Source organism: Periplaneta americana, chromosome 1, assembly GCF_040183065.1.
Source record: "Periplaneta americana isolate PAMFEO1 chromosome 1, P.americana_PAMFEO1_priV1, whole genome shotgun sequence".
Lineage (NCBI taxonomy): Eukaryota > Metazoa > Arthropoda > Insecta > Blattodea > Blattidae > Periplaneta > Periplaneta americana.
The window spans coordinates 140,417,503-140,434,011 of NC_091117.1; the positions used below are offsets into that span (position 1 = coordinate 140,417,503).

General features: G+C 36.0%; 1 protein-coding gene across 19 annotated transcripts in view; it reads right to left on the reverse strand.

The window, feature by feature from the left end:
• Positions 1–16,509, reverse strand: part of LOC138701480 (bromodomain adjacent to zinc finger domain protein 2B-like) — a 1,224,400-nt gene that overhangs the window by 397,298 nt on the left and 810,593 nt on the right. For all 19 annotated transcript variants that reach the window (XM_069828464.1, XM_069828446.1, XM_069828482.1 and 16 more), the window contains one exon: positions 2,962–3,017. The gene's annotated coding sequence lies outside the window, so the exon portion shown is untranslated. The remainder of the gene's footprint in view (positions 1–2,961; positions 3,018–16,509) is intronic.

Here is a 16,509-nt window from a genome sequence, read left to right on the forward strand (position 1 = left end):
TTGTTGCGTTAGGAATAATATGCTTGTGTACATTTTATTTTTTTCTTGAAGATCATTCCAAATAAATGCATATGAGTCATTCCATGGAATGAAGGACAAAACACTGCATTTTAAAATCATAATTTTGTCTGAAACCTCAATATTAAGTACATTAAGTGAACTTTCACAACATTAAAACAACATTCTTACAGGAATGCATCATTCTTCTATTTTCGCACGAATTACTTCGGTGAATATTAGCGCGTGCTATCTGTTTACAAGGAACTCTTTCGGTGAACAAAACTGTCTTGTGCTGAGATTTATATTGTGTTTATATATAATCATAATTCTAAACAGGGATGCAGTGGCGTAAAGTACCTAAGTTATGGTAAGTTTAAACTTGAATATTACGTGTGAATTTTGCTTAAAAATTGGACAATGTTTTCCTGGAATTTTTTTGCCACATCATATGGCAAAAGTTCAGTTGATGGTATTGGAGGTGCTGTTAAGAAGCAGGTAAGACAAACTATATTATCTAAACCGGAAAGTCTAAAAACTCGTATAATTAGCCCTATTGGAAAGAAACTCCCAGTAATATTAGGCAATTTGAACAACTACTTTTAAAAGAGAGAAATTATTATAGTTAACAACCTTCCTTCTATAGGTGTAAGAAAAGGCTCAATCGTCCCGATTAGTCTGGTGCAGAGAGCCCAACAAAGTAGAAGACCTCTCTGATCTTACCTATCTGTCCTGACGATGCAACCTGCAAATAGTATGGAAACGTTGGAAATGTCAAGTTCCAGGACACGATGGAATACCCAAAAGCCTAATCCTAATAAATAATCAGATGTTTAAAATCTTACAAGACCTCGTGGTGGTGTACCCACGTCTTTCAACATGAAATAAATCTCTGAGAAGTACTAATTTATTATCCATTTATTTATGTAATTACCTCTGAACAGTTCAGACTGAACTTCACTATGAACAAAAATCTTTTCATCTTCGAGAAACACTCCAACACCTGTTGGAATTAATCTTTTAATTCAAATACCGTAAACTCAATTACTAACCTTGTTGAAACACAAAATATCAAGTCCAACAGAAGATATTACACAGCAGCAACTGTTGAACATCGTATCGGAATAGTCACGCAACTAAGTGCCGTACATTTTTTATCCCACGTTTCTATGGATTAAATATGACCTCGAGAAATAAGTCAAAGTTAAAAGTAACATACAAGCAACCGGTTCCTTAAATTGTAGCATAATGTGTTCTTCATATACACACTATAGAAAATATTAAATACCAAACGTAGCTTTAGGGGAGCTTTGGGTGGATTTTCAATAAATAAGTACACACGCAATAACCTGCACGCGAAGTCCGGAATGATGAATAATAATAATTGTAAGTATAACGCTAAATTCCTGCAGCACCGCCCGTGATACAGATAACCTCTACATAGCCCTACATTCCGATTCGGTAACGTGTTTCCAATAATATATTTTTTATATGCAGAGTGTTCTAGAATTCAACCAAAGAAATTTAAGGGGTTGTAGAGGGGTCCTAGGTAAGTATTTTGGGACAGGGAACCAGGGATCTGCAGGGAAGGTAAATATAAAATTTCGCACAGGTCATTGAATTTGTAGCCCTAGAAGATAAAATTTCAGTTACAGTGTAGCAGTAGTAGCAGCAGTGGCATTAGTAGCAGCAGGAGAAGAAATAAAAAAATTATAAATAATACCACCCTTTTAAGCCTAGTTTCAGTGCAAGTGACTGCTCGGTTCTGAAGATGTTACTATGAGAGGGAACGACATAGTGAGTAAGGCCTAAGGTCACCGTTTAACACATTGCAAGACAACGCAACGTAGAAATACAGAGACATTCTTCCGTTCTCTGTTCACAATCACATCCGCTAGATTTTCATCATTTCCAAGGATGAACATTTTATGGTATTTAATTTATTATGAGTAAATGAGTTTATGTATCTTGGCTATAACTTAACATTTATTGGTGACAGAGATATAATTCGTAAAATTTGCAAATACAATTAAAAAATGGGAATAATCAACAAAATTATGAAGCCTGTCCTAGTACAGCGACACACAAAAATATGTTTATATCAAACCTTAGTTCCGTTACGGAAATGAAGCATGGACAATGATATCAGCAGGATAACGGCCTGTGAAATGAAATTCATGACAGCAACACTAGGATATAATCACTTGGATCACAAAAGAAATGAGGATATCATGCAAGAACTTCAATTGCAACCAATCTTACAGATTATAAGCAAGTACCAGCTGCAGTGGAAAAACCATGTTCAACGAATGAATCGTAATTGACTTGCAAAAACCATGCTTCAATACCGTCCCCCAGGGGAAGAAAAAAAAAGTGGACCGAGAATGACTCACTGAGACCGTAACGGACCTTGGACTTGTTTGGAAGATGATGATAATTTAATATGTCAAACATTCACGTGTGTACCGTCAATGCTGTTGTTGTTTAGTCAACTGTCCGAAGACAGGTCTGAATCTCACAAGTAATATCAAGAAGGCACCAATTATGCGGCAACTAGGCCAGGAGATAATGGGGTAGGGTGGCCAGTTCCTTTCCCCCTCCATTGTATACAATGTATGCATACATCGTCGACTAACTACATTCTACACTAGTCAGGCTTCAGATGCATACAAAGAATTGTTGTTCCTCTGATATATATCGTCAAGTGAGATGTACTGTACTGCCTGATAATACATGCACATATCAACCAGAAACTCAAATCAGAGGGTGTGCCGTCAATATTAGTAGACTATTTGTACGTTTTATAAACGACAGGCGATCTACAGCAAAAACGCAGTTCGACAAAACTAAATGTAGAAGTTCGTTTACTTTCTCGTCCCAAACCCCCAGTCGTTAGGGAAGAGATATTCGATGGACTAGCACTTTTACGTGATTAAAATACGAGTACAAAATTGCAGCACTTACGGTTAGGGTCTTGTCATGTGGTGAATCGGCACCCTCATCTGCGTGCGCGTTGTTACCTGAAACATAAAAACACGAGAGATAAAAAATATGAAGCTTCAAAGTCATGCGCTTCCACATCATGGCTCAGTGGGGGAAAAACTGTGAGTGTATAAATATCACTATTATTCATAACTGGTTCCTTATTTATTTATCTCTTCAAGCCATAATGGGGATTTGAGGATCGTGGAGGAATGGTGGAATGAGAACGACTAAAGTAAAAAGAAGTACTATGCGAAAACTTGCCTCATAATCTGTTGGAACATCGTAAGTAGGCATAACACAAATAAGGCATCACTCATTAGGCAACTAAGCCAGGAGATAATTGGGTTCTTTTCTCCCACCATTCCATTCATCGCTGACTAGTAACAATTATTTCACTAATCGGACTAAGATTAATATGGTATAAAATGCTAGATATCATTCACATCCCAGTCAGTATGGTTAGAAGACGACAGCCAAGTACCGGTTAATATAAAACACGGATAACAAATCGGTTACATAATCAAAACAATAAATTTTCTCATATGTTTACTTCAAAACGAAAGCCCAAATTTCCTCATATGGAAGCTAGGCCTGCAATTCGCCACTTCATTCACTATGTAACTTGACTTCACACATTTGATTATGAATATATTGTATGAATTGTTCTATAGTCCAATAAATAGCGAAAATAAAAATATAGCCTACATACTGTAAACTTAGTAGCCCATCATAGAATTACGATACGATATGATAATTGATAATATACTTAATATGTAATGTATCGTCGTTGTTCCTGCAATAACTCCTAAGTGCAAAATATAAAATTTTTCAGTAGGAAGAAAAAACACAATTATTCATTCTATGGCAGTGGTACATAGGAGATTGTGAATTCTTACATTTTCGAAAGAAAGAAATATAATTACATATACAACTTACTTACTTACAAATGGCTTTTAAGGAACCCACAGGTTCATTGCCGCCCTCACAGAAGCCCGCCATCGGTCCCTATCCTGTGCAAGATTAATCCAGTTTCTACCATCATATCCCACCTCCCTCAAACCCATTTTAATATTATCCTCCCATCTACGTCTCGGCCTCCCCAAAGGTCTTTTTCCCTCCGGCCTCCCCGAATTCGTCCATATGTGCTACATGCCCTGCCCATCTCAAACGTCTGGATTGCATGTTCCTAATTATGTCAGGTGAAGAATACAATGCGTGCAGTTCTGCGTTGTGTAACTTTCTCCATTCTTCTGTAACTTCATCCCACTTAGCCCCAAATATTTTCCTAAGAACCTTATTCTAAAACACCCTTAATTTTGCTTGTCTGTATGAACTGTCTGAACCCTGACGCACCGGACTCCCCGATGCTTCAGGGATCAGTGAGCTATGGCTCGCAAGGCCTCCGGCCCCAAACACTGAAACTGACGCTTAGCCAAGCATGAAAAGAAGAGAGCAGAAAGCTCATGAAAGCTTCAGAAATAATAATGATAAAACACCCTTAATCTCTGTTCCTCTGTCAAAGTGAGAGTCCAAGTTTCACAACCATACAGAACAACCGGTAATATAACTGTTTTATAAATTCTAACTTTCAGATTTTTTGACAGCAGTCTAGATGACAAAAGGTTCTGAACCGAATAATAACACGTATTTTCCATATTTATTCTGCGTTTAATTTGCTCCCGAGTGTCATTTATATTTTCGCACAATATTTTGGTCACGAGACATAATCATAATAGAGCGAAAATCTGAAAATAGATAAATATAGTATGCCACATAGGAATTTTGCAGGAACAACGACGGTATTCCTATTGATATCAGAATTTCAATCCAGACTGTTAAGAGTCAGCTTCGGATGTACAGATACGGAAATAAAATGTGGAGCTCTCTTATTGTACAAGTTTCGCTTACAACACACTGCGCATGTGCAGGCCTTGAATATATGCTACTTGTGAACAGTCGTGTGAAAATTGTTGCCTACATACAGGTGGACTCCCATCAAGACTCGCTCCAAATTTTAATTCCATATCTGAAGGTACATATTGAAAATTACACTATCATATAGGTAGTAGTGCAATATACTGAATGACGCGACATACAGTTATCACCTTATGAATGTAACAGCTCAAAGAGATATCCATGCTGCTGGCAAACGTACAATGAACAACATATTATGAAGACATGACTGAAACTGATACCGGTAATAATATAAGCCGTAGGCTAACATATTCAATATTTCAATTACCTGTGTTAATTGCAGTATTTAAAGCCCTCGCAGATGAAACTGATTACAAAATTTTGACATGTCAGCGCATAATCAACATAAAGTATCAAAAAAAAAAAACACACTTTTCATTACTAAATCCTTGTGCTATATCGAGCTGTAGTAAATAAGATATCAACAATAATTTGGTTCTTGGTTACCAACACGACGTGTGATCCATAAAATTTTGTAATCCGGAAATTTTGATGCTATTATACTCTGACAAATGAAGGTATGGAAGACAAATACAGCTGTCTGAAAGAAATGACATTGACAACCTAACAATAGACTATGCCTTCCATAATACATAAATTTTTATGACAAGAGTCTCTGACACATTTTCAATAGCACAGAGTACCTGTAATGTGCTGAGATTTTAAAAACAAAACCTGACAAAGTTGCATTGCAAAACATTCATTTTACGGGTACATATATACGACTTAAACTTCAATCATGGGTAATATGTATGGACAACAGGCATCATACAATCCAAAATGAAGAAAAATAAAGTAACTTGGACACGAACGAAATCCACATAATAATAATCATCAATAATTTCTCTAGTTTCTGCTTCGTTTTGCTTTTCATCTGCAGTCATGCCAATTCTTCAATGTTAATGAATTTTAAATGCAGATCATCTCGTATCGTAAAAAAAAATAAATAAATAACAATTAGGGAATTTTGTAATAATTTTTGTTTCATATGTTATGGTGTAAGTATACTGCTTTTCTAGGTTAGGTTAATTCAGATTTGGGGGTAAAAACAACTCCAGAGCTTCTCAGGAAAAAAAAAAAGTTGTTGACATTCTGCAATATTATGATTATGACAGTGACTTACTTCCGTAATACAAATCTTCACATAATGGAAACTCTCCTTGTAACTACTCGTACTTCTAAAAGGTCATTTTCATCACTAAGAAAACATAGGCCTACCTTAGGAACAGCACAGGAGAAGACCGTCTTAATGGACTGGCTCTCATGTACATACATACATGAGAAAATTTCTGTGAATGAAAATGATGTGCTCAAGGAACTAGCTAAGAAACGTAGAAGGTTGAAATGCACTGTCTGGCTCAAAAGCACCGGAAATATGGCTGTCGGTCATTTCATCGCATATTATTTTTTTTATTTCAGTAAATAAATATTTTTCATTTCATCGCATGGCAACATTGTAATAAAAAATTAAATATGTGCTCATCTATTCTTAATATCCCATGCTCAAGTATACGGGATATCTCGTGCGAAGTGTATTGTTCATACTGATTCAAGATGAATAGTTCATTGCGTGTTTGTCCATTCCGCTTTTTTTTATTGTTCTTCCCATTTCTGTTTCTCGAATTTTTAATTCCTCACATGCAGTCTATGTTCTTATTTTAATACAATTATGACCATGAAGATAGGTGGATGTCTTACAAAATTCATGCTGCAGTCATAGTAACATTCTGCTGTGTTTGTAGTTCGTACAATTCGAAATTTGTGCTTCGGCCCATAATACAAGGGAGCAGGCTGATGTTTCAATATAGTTTTCCAGCATACAATGAGAAAATCCAAAACATTCACCAACAGGAGGGACCTCTGATATTAGTTCTGCTAAAGCATCTGATACCTATGATGGTGGTAAATAGAAATGATAAAAAATTGAAGTTTTTAAGCACTGTCGAATTTCAGGTTTTTTTTTTTTTTTTTTTTTTTGAGCTCCTGGTTTGATATATTGTTTGCTTTAATTTTCATAAATCAACTCTGTTCTAAGTACAATTTGCAATCGGTCATCTTAACACTGGGAAACATTGTGTGATGCTATTTCATAACCTAACAAAAGCTTTGAAATGATTAACTGCTTTCCACATATTTGGATATATAATTTCAAAAAGCACCACATGTTATATGTTTTGGGTATTAGCATATTTGGCAAAAAAAAACAAGTAACCATAAGAATAATGAAAGTATTAACACACAAAGATATGGTGTACATTTGATAGTAATAGTTGGAAACATAAACAAAATTATCATCGGTCAAAACAATGATGCATTCATTATTCATGAGAAAAATTAATTTGGTTTAGAGATTATGAAGACAATTTTACTGTTGCCGTCCACATAACAGAACTGTTCTGCAATGTGTGGAACTATATTTTAGGCAGAAGCATATCATAAGGCTTTTTCGATGGAAAAAAGGAACAAGAGGAAGCAGTTTACAAAGTTTTCTATAAATTGCCTACCTGAACGGAACGATTTATGAAAAAACAATTCCAAAATAATAATAATAATATTAATAATAATAATAATAATAATAATTTTCTATTATTTCGGCCCTAAAGAACTTTAAGGATTTTACATATACTCACTCACTCACTCACTCACTCACTCACTCACTCACTCACTCACTCACTCACTCACTCACTCACTCTCACTCACTCAGATATACAAAAAAGTTAATTCTTCCCATCACCCCAACAAAATATATTTGATATTAAATAAAACAATCAAACAAGATAACTCACTCACATACCCACGCTGTATAACATTCGGTACTCGCCCTCCTCACAGTAACTGCTGGAAGTGTTCCCATCGTGTGTGATACATAATGCAATTCACATCGTCATAAACACCTATCACTCACACGCATCTATTCCTCTGCACTTACAGAACGAATTCCTGTTGTGTTCGAATGTTTCCTTTGAGTTTCTCCAACGTATTAAGATTAATTGCATACACTTTATTTTTCAGTGTTCTCCAGAAATAAAAGTCACATGGTGTTAGATCTGGGGAACGAGCAGGCTATAACAGCTGCGAATAATTTCACGGCCAAATATACGAATGTTATTAATATGACATAGTACATAAGCTTTAATCCGGCGAAGCGCCGTTAGTCCGCGGATGCAATCAGCGACGGAGCGGGGAGGGGGGACCTGCTGCTTGCTCGCCGACAGAAACATCGGGAACGTTCGCCGAGATTCACTGCATCTATTTTACACTCAAATCCTTGTCACGCAGATTACTATTCATTATATACAATACATTTTGTTGTAGCCTATTCTAAATTCCATATTATTATCTACGAATATGGCATATTCACTTCAAAATTTTATAATATTGAACGGCAATGAAACATTCAATTCCATAAAAATAAAATTATTCCAGTTGCAATAATTTTATCATTGATTTCTTATTAGATTTAATTTTTATAAATGGAGGTCTGATAAATTTTCCTGATAAGTGTATGTGAGAACTCTTTGAAGTTGGTTCAATATTGCGTTTGCCTCCAATTGGCAACACAGCAGGTCATAACAATGACAACAACATTCATGTCCTAGACGGAATTCGAACCCAGACAGAGCTAAAGTTGTGCTTCTTAGCCATCAAACACGACACAGATATTAAAGTGTACAGATGAGTGCAATTTTCTATAATGTCAGGGATAGGGTGCACTAGAAAACTGTAGGAAATAATATGAGTACGAACTTCCATTGTTGATACATCTTTACTGCCCAAAGTACGTTTAATAAATTGCTGTCTGAAAGTGAAGACCTCTTGTGATAGTCTCTGGTATGGATTACACTCAGTAGTTTTTCTTTTATGGTCGGCAATGAAATGCCCATAAAACAATCTATAGGCTACTGTGAGTATGACAACTTCTTGCTGCTTGCCGCATAGAACAGTTCTGTGCTTAGATTAGTTCTTGAAATTCATTGTCCTTCCATGATTGGGAAACCATTCTACAGTCTGTAGGCCTATGTGTTCAGAATAAGGCTCAATAAATTTGACATTTTTTATTTCCCTCATAATTTCGCTGAAACGCAGGTTTAACGCTCCGTGAGGATCACGGCTGTAGTAGAGTTTAAATTCTCTCGATGGCATGGATGTCCCCTCCGTTGTCAATGTGTATTGTGTGTCTTACAAGCAAACATTCTCACGGGGGCAGACAAAAAGGGGTTTTTTTCCATCTAAGTGCTTACAAAAATTTTGGCCGCTAGAGCCCAATTACGAGGACCGTCAGAAATTAAGTTTCATTGGGGCCGTTTACAGAAAGAAACTAATTATGAACTACTGTATTACCACAGTCTAGTATATACAGTCACCAAGCTCAATACGTAGGAAATATGCATCGTTAGATAGTTGCTAACTACTAGGATCGCTACTATCGCCTCATTACAGACAATGCGAAATAGCACCAGCACAGTCTATTGTTCCTAGTACCCTCAAGATAAAACTCAAGCTTCGTGACTGTACATACTAGACTGCCTAACAAATTTTAATTTATTTTTTTTTTTGCGTTGGGCATGTGATACATGTTTTGTACAAAATTTGAGCCTCCTAAATAAGATTTTTTTACTTGGTTATTTAACGACGCTGCATCAACTACTAGGTTATTTAGCGTCGATAGGATTGATGATAGCGAGATGGTATTTGGCGAGATGATGCCGAGGATTCGCCATAGATTATCTGGCATTCACCTTACGGTTGGGGAAAACCTCGGAAAAAGCCCAACCAGGTAATCAGCCCAAGTGGGGATCGAACCTGCGCTCAAGCGCAACTTCAGACCGGCAGGCAAGCGCCTTAACTGACCGAGCAGCGCCGGAGGCTCCTAAATACGAATATGACAATAAAAACAGTTGATGGTTACGGTGTTTGAGAAATTATATCTATGCAAAGGTACTGCTTTATATAATGACAATAAGATTAAGTACTCACTGTTCAGAAGATTACAGCTTTCCTTTTCTGTATTTTCTTTTATAAGGGCCATCAGGTACATCACGAGCTAAAGTCTAACAATAGTCTGCTAGCATATTGGTACTTCACTGTCCTTTGAATTTTTTTCATAGTTGAAATGTCTTGATCAAAACGCTCACCATGCTCATCACTGAAATCGCCACAATTCTCGGAGGAAAAGGCATTACAATAGAGAACATTGTCCATTTTCGAATATAATGAAACATATGGTTCATGCTGAACACGAAATACTATCACTCTGATTCTTCTGTTAAATAACTGTAAACCCTTTGGTCTGGAGGCTAATAGTTCTTCTTTAGATTTACTAAAATCCAGACCTCTAACTAAATCGTTTAGTCTCCTTGTGCCATTAAATGATGCACTCCTGAGGAACTGCTTTCGTATTCGAAGGCTTCAGAAGGGCCACCTTCTTCTTCGGGTGATGAAGAAGAATCATGTACAAAATTAGTTGGAGGTATTGGCACAGGCACTTCGGAACTGTGAGGACTGATCGGATGGCTGATGGAATGTTTGGATATCAGATTACAGTTTGCTTTTAGATGTCATACCCTGTAGTGGTGGAATCAAACAAAAGTAACAGTCTGTATTATGATTTGTTGGTTCCCTGCAAATCATTGACACGGCTAACCTCATGGCTTGATTTTTCCACTTTAACCAGTATTGTACCCAAATTTGAGGTACAAGTTTTGCAACAAATATTTTTATCAAAATCGCCTACATTGCCCCCGAAATATAATTCGTGTGTTTGCTTGAGTTAATGAGATTAATTTGTATTTTTGTTTAATTGGAACGAACTTAGCACAAATATAGCAGAAACTGTTGGTTTTATTAACGCACGAGAATTTTGCACTCATCCGGTATGACATAAACTACTAATTATCATTAAAGCACACTTTAAAGAAATACACGTCTTACACAGAATACTAACACCACGGAAATCTCCTTGTAAACTGAAGCGATTTCATACGGCGAATCTGTTTCTTCCCCTCCAAACGGAAACGAAAATGACAATAAAACAATTTCCGCTTCTAGAAGTGGTTTTGACAGGGTGGTCTATTGTAAAATATAAACTACAGTAATGTCATTAAAGCTCACAGTAAAAGAAATATACAATTCAAAATCAGGTAAACTCAAGCGAATCATACCGTGAATCTGTTACACCCCCACCAAATATACTCGTAAATGGGCAATAAAATAATTTCCGTTTCTACAAGTGCTTCTAACATGGTGGCCTACTTATACTAATATTGTTTTCACATAATGAGTCGCCACATTTCTAAAAGAAAATAGTTATACACGAAATAGAATGCACAGAAAATGAATTATACTGTGCATCTCGAAAACCCGAACTGATGGAATATTCTGCTTGTTATTATTATTTTTTTTAATTTAGGAGGTCGAAATTAATAAGAATTTGTTAGTTTTATGTCTGGTGCAAGATGACTGTTCAGTGTAATGAACTAAAGTTATTTGCTTTTAGATGAAGACCTGTCATGCTGACCTCATGTCAAGCAAGTTCCAACATTGTCCGAACAATTTCAGAATGAGACAAGAGGCCCAAATTTTGACTTCACTCTAAGTCCAAAGCTCTTCAAGGGCTATAAGCACCTATTACCGGCAGCAACATTGAGGAGGAGGGCAGTAGGTGCAACCACCCCGACTGAGAAGTGAGACTTATTTTAATTTTTAGTAGGCCTATATTATGTAAATGTTTAATAAAATGTTGTCTTCACGACATAGGCCTATGTTACCGCTAAAAATTAACACCATGCGTATCAATGAAGTGTTTTGCCCCTACTCAGATGAATAATTACTATTACTGTACGTCACTGAAGAATCTTTGTGCATAATAGGCCTATAAGTAGCCTACATTCATAAGGTCTTTAAAGCTGTGTTCCAGTACGGAGAAAGAAAAAGAAAACAATTTATTAACAATCAGGCAATACACTAAATTCGATGGTGATGTATCTATGACAAACAAAATAGGGTACCGTATTCAAACAATAAAAATACCTAGATCAATACCATACGTAATATCTACCTGTCAAATCTGTAAATGGGTAAAGTAAAGGCTAAAACCGTAAGAAAAAGAGAAATTTGATCATTAACATCATTGAAAAGGGGAATAAAGAAAGTCATTGTGAAGAAAAAATTTAGTATGACAATTAAAAGGTGAATACAACACATCCAACTATGGTCAGTCCTAGGGATCTGTGGAGTAGAAAGACGAAATAAGACCTGTGCGCAAGTGGTATGTGGGAGGGCTAGGACCAATGATCGCTCTGGGGGGAGATATTGGTTGAACGAAAATACCAATCACTTGCAGAGAGATAATTTATATCTGAACATTCTACCACGAGCATCTTATCCCTTAGCGGGTTCGAGCTGATACTGCCCGCAACACACTCCGGCACAGATAGACTCCGCCCCCACATGCTCCAGATCACTCTACAGATTCCTGGGACGGACAAAACCCCTACAGTCTCGGCTGCGCAGAACGAGGAAACCGGGGCAAATTGAACGCTGCGCTTGCCGCCATGTTGTTGGAGAGCAGACGCATAATAGCAGTCCGTAAATTACGCAATTTAACGCTATGATGATCTAAAATTGACAGATTATGGCCATTTTCGACGTTTAACTTAAAATTAGGACGAAATAAACATATTCAAAGTTTCATTGATATGCGTCAGGGTATTAAAGAAAAGAAAATACGTACGCAGCAATTTATAGAAAACATGCTCATACATCCATAAATAGGCCTATACAATACACATTATAGGATGTATCATTTTACGATAATCAGCATATTGTTAGGTTTCAGAGAATCTAAAATTATATTAACATACATTACTCTTAGATCACAAAACAAAAATATATGCAACTTGATTACACAAGTTCTTATTATAATCAAATTATTAAGTGAAATAAATATGTGATAATCAGTATAGACCTGCTGTTACGTTTTAGGGAATCGAATATATATATTACCGGTACTTCTAGACCACAGGACATAAGAAATCTGGCAAAATATAATGCGCAAAGGTAGCCAAATTACATTGAATTCATTCTTCAATTAATAAAGGGAATGCTATCAATTATAAAAAGTACCGGTACCTAATACTTGCCGACCCGGATGGCTCAAGCGGTAGGGGCACGGCATGTCCCTATCGCTTGGTCCGAAGGGTTGTGGGTTCGAGTCCCGCCTCGGGCATGGGTGTTGTGTTTGTATTAGTATAAGTAAAACAAAGGAAAATAAATGAAAAACGAAAACAGAAAATAAAATAGATAACTTTGGTAAACGGCCTCTGGCCGGTCTAAAATAAAAAAAAATACATTGCAAACAATAGGTAACGTGAAGACCTAAAAACTAAACATAATCACTTTATGCAAAATAAAAAAGACATACTTTTTATGTGTGGATTTCTTTACATATTGTATTGTTATTTAAAATAAATAAAATATATATATATATATTATCATTGCTTGCGGAGTGATGGTACATAATTTTTATGCACATATGTAATATCAATAAGATGCCATTCCTTGCTTTATCAATAAGATGCCATTCCTTGCTTTTTTAATAAGATATATTCGGCAAAATGTGAGAGAGTTATTTATAGGTGAACCATGAATCATAAGTTCACAAAGAAGGCTTAGCTATTATACCTACGGTATTTATTTATTTATTTATTTATTTATTTATTTATTTATTTATTTATTTATTTATCCATATATGGATTTTGAATGAAAGATCATTATCTTGCAAATATATTCATTTACATAATAAAAACAAAAAGTTATCTTTCCACTAATGTGTTTAACATCTGATGTGTAAGTCTAAATAATTCAATCAGTGGGATTTCTCTACAGTCTCATATACCTGTACTAACAATTAAGTATTCTTTATTGTCGTAAACTACTGATTGATTTTTAATGATATTGATATTGTAACAACAGAGATAATATTATATCTTTTTTTTTATTTTAGTTGGTTATTTAACGACGCTGTATCAACTACTAGGTTATTTAGCGTCGATGAGATTGGTGATAGCGAGATGATATTTGGCGAGATGAGGCCGAGGATTCGCCATAGATTACCTTGCATTCACATTACGGTTGGGGAAAACCTCGGAAAAAAACCAACCAGGTAATCAGCCCAAGCGGGGATAGAACCCGCGCCCGAACGCAACTTCAGACCGACAGGCAAGCGCCTTAACCGACTGAGCCACGCCGGTGGCTAATATTATATCGTACATTTTGCAAACGGCCTGGAAAATTAAACATGGATGGTATATCATCTTTCAAAATTCTATTGCCATTACTTTCCCAAAAATCTGTACCTTTAAAATGAGACGAACACAATTTTACATAATGTGAAGACACAAATTTGTCTCTTATTATAACAACAAGCTCGGGCTTCTTCCAAGTGAACCTGTAAAGACAGATTGTTGCCTAATTATAACTTTTTCAACTATGGTATCAAACATATACATATGTCACAGTTTCAATGTAACCTCCAGAATTCAATTTTACTATTTTAAAGCGTTTGTACTTACTTGTGAAAATAAATTCCTGACTCTGTAAGCCACGTGTTATTGCACTTATACGCCGTACAGGAAATCACCATTTTTCACTATTTACAAAGCGCATCACTTCATATCAACTGTAATCATATTTACAAAACCAAAATTAATACTATTATCACATTAATTTAGATTACTTTCACACTGTTCACTAAAAACACCAGAGACAAAACACAGGACAAGTATGACACTATCGTGTTTACCTCTCTTGTTTCTACCAGTAACATGGCGGCGTAAACATGCGCAGACTGGTTTCAATTTTAGACAGCACACCAGCGCTTTGTGTGAGTCTAGTATACTATATAACGTCTTTGGGACCGATCATAACCTCTTAAATGTCCTTGTAATGTTGTCTCTGGGTACCTGCTGAAATTCTAGGTAAGAGAGGCGAAATTCATTCGCGCAGCGGCCCACATCTTAATGATATTCTCCATTGACCACCCTTCCAGATCGGAAACAAGCTTCAACCATGAAAACACGATGCTCGGTGGACAAAGTGATTGGCGATATTGGTCGTGTTAGTTCTTGAACTACCCGCTTGGTCGCAAAGTACTCTCGAAGACGTTCGTTCTCTCCCCCACACCGCCAACCCCCTTCAAGGCAAGGCTCATTAACTAGCAATGACGTCATTCATTCAAATTGACTGGCGGGAAAGGCCAAAAATATTTGATCACACGGAACAGTGACGGTAGGAGTGTTATTACATGAACTACCTGCACTAATCTACTGTAACTCCTAATAATAGGCCTAAGCTGCAAGCTTTTTTGTGTTCGAATTAAGAAGGCATTGTTTTACTAACCAGATTATGCTAACGAACAAAGATCTATGTTACAAAATACTGCAGTGTAATTATATTTTAAATGTTCATTAACCTCATTCCAATTTGCAAATTAGCCAATAAATTCTGAACTTTCGGAACAAACACTAATGACTGCAATGTTAAAGTAACGTAAATTAATTAATTATATATTTCCTCCATTGAAGTCTACAGCGGACCATCGTGAATTCATTACACCAGTATTTAGGGATTAAAGACCATTTTCTTTTCATGAACAATTACTGCAGCTAAAAAACGAGTGTCTTTAAACGGAAGAATACTAAATGCACCCACAAGCCAAATAAATATATTTTAATACAATTTCCTATTTACGCTGGAGATTCTGAAATCCGCATAAAGCAGGTTTGTCGTCAGTGTAACGACCTGTTTTGTTCTACATGGAGGTTAGACTTCTCACTCTACGTTACGAAATCCGTCAAATAAATATTTCAGTTTCAGATATGCACTCACTTCAGTCAAGTAACTGCAAGCTCAATAAATTATATTATTTCACTTATATTATAAGAGACGCCAATGACCAGCAAATGTAATAATATTAACTATAAGGTGAAATAGACCTATCTAATGCAGTTCTTGTGACTGTAGAGTCCGGATTTTAACGCAAAATGCGTGTTATATATCATTATCAAATGTATGCAACGTTAAAAATACTTAAAAGTAATGCTTCTTTCCTCGATGATTTTTTATGTGTTTTCATGTTCAAATATATGCTTATTGAGATTAAGTTGACCAGATTTTGTAAATTAAAAGAGTACATATTATGAACTAAAGTTATTTGCGCAAATCAATACTTCAAATAACAAGTCTAAGAAATAAATGCATAAATTATCAAAGACTAAAGACTATGAAACTACACAGAGCACTCAAACTAAGAATTTGGAAATCACGTTAGTATAATGAAATTTCTAACACGTAAACATTAGTAAAATGTGGAATAAGAAATATGTAGAGGAATATATTAAACGTATGACAAATAGTCACATTATCACAAAATGCTAGCAAGTAACTCTGAATATGCAAATAAATTTGTGAGAGATAGTGGATAGAGAGGTGTGCAGACCTCGCATCTCGCAGTTATAGAAATCATCTCGTATAGTCCGGATTTGTGCGAGGTGC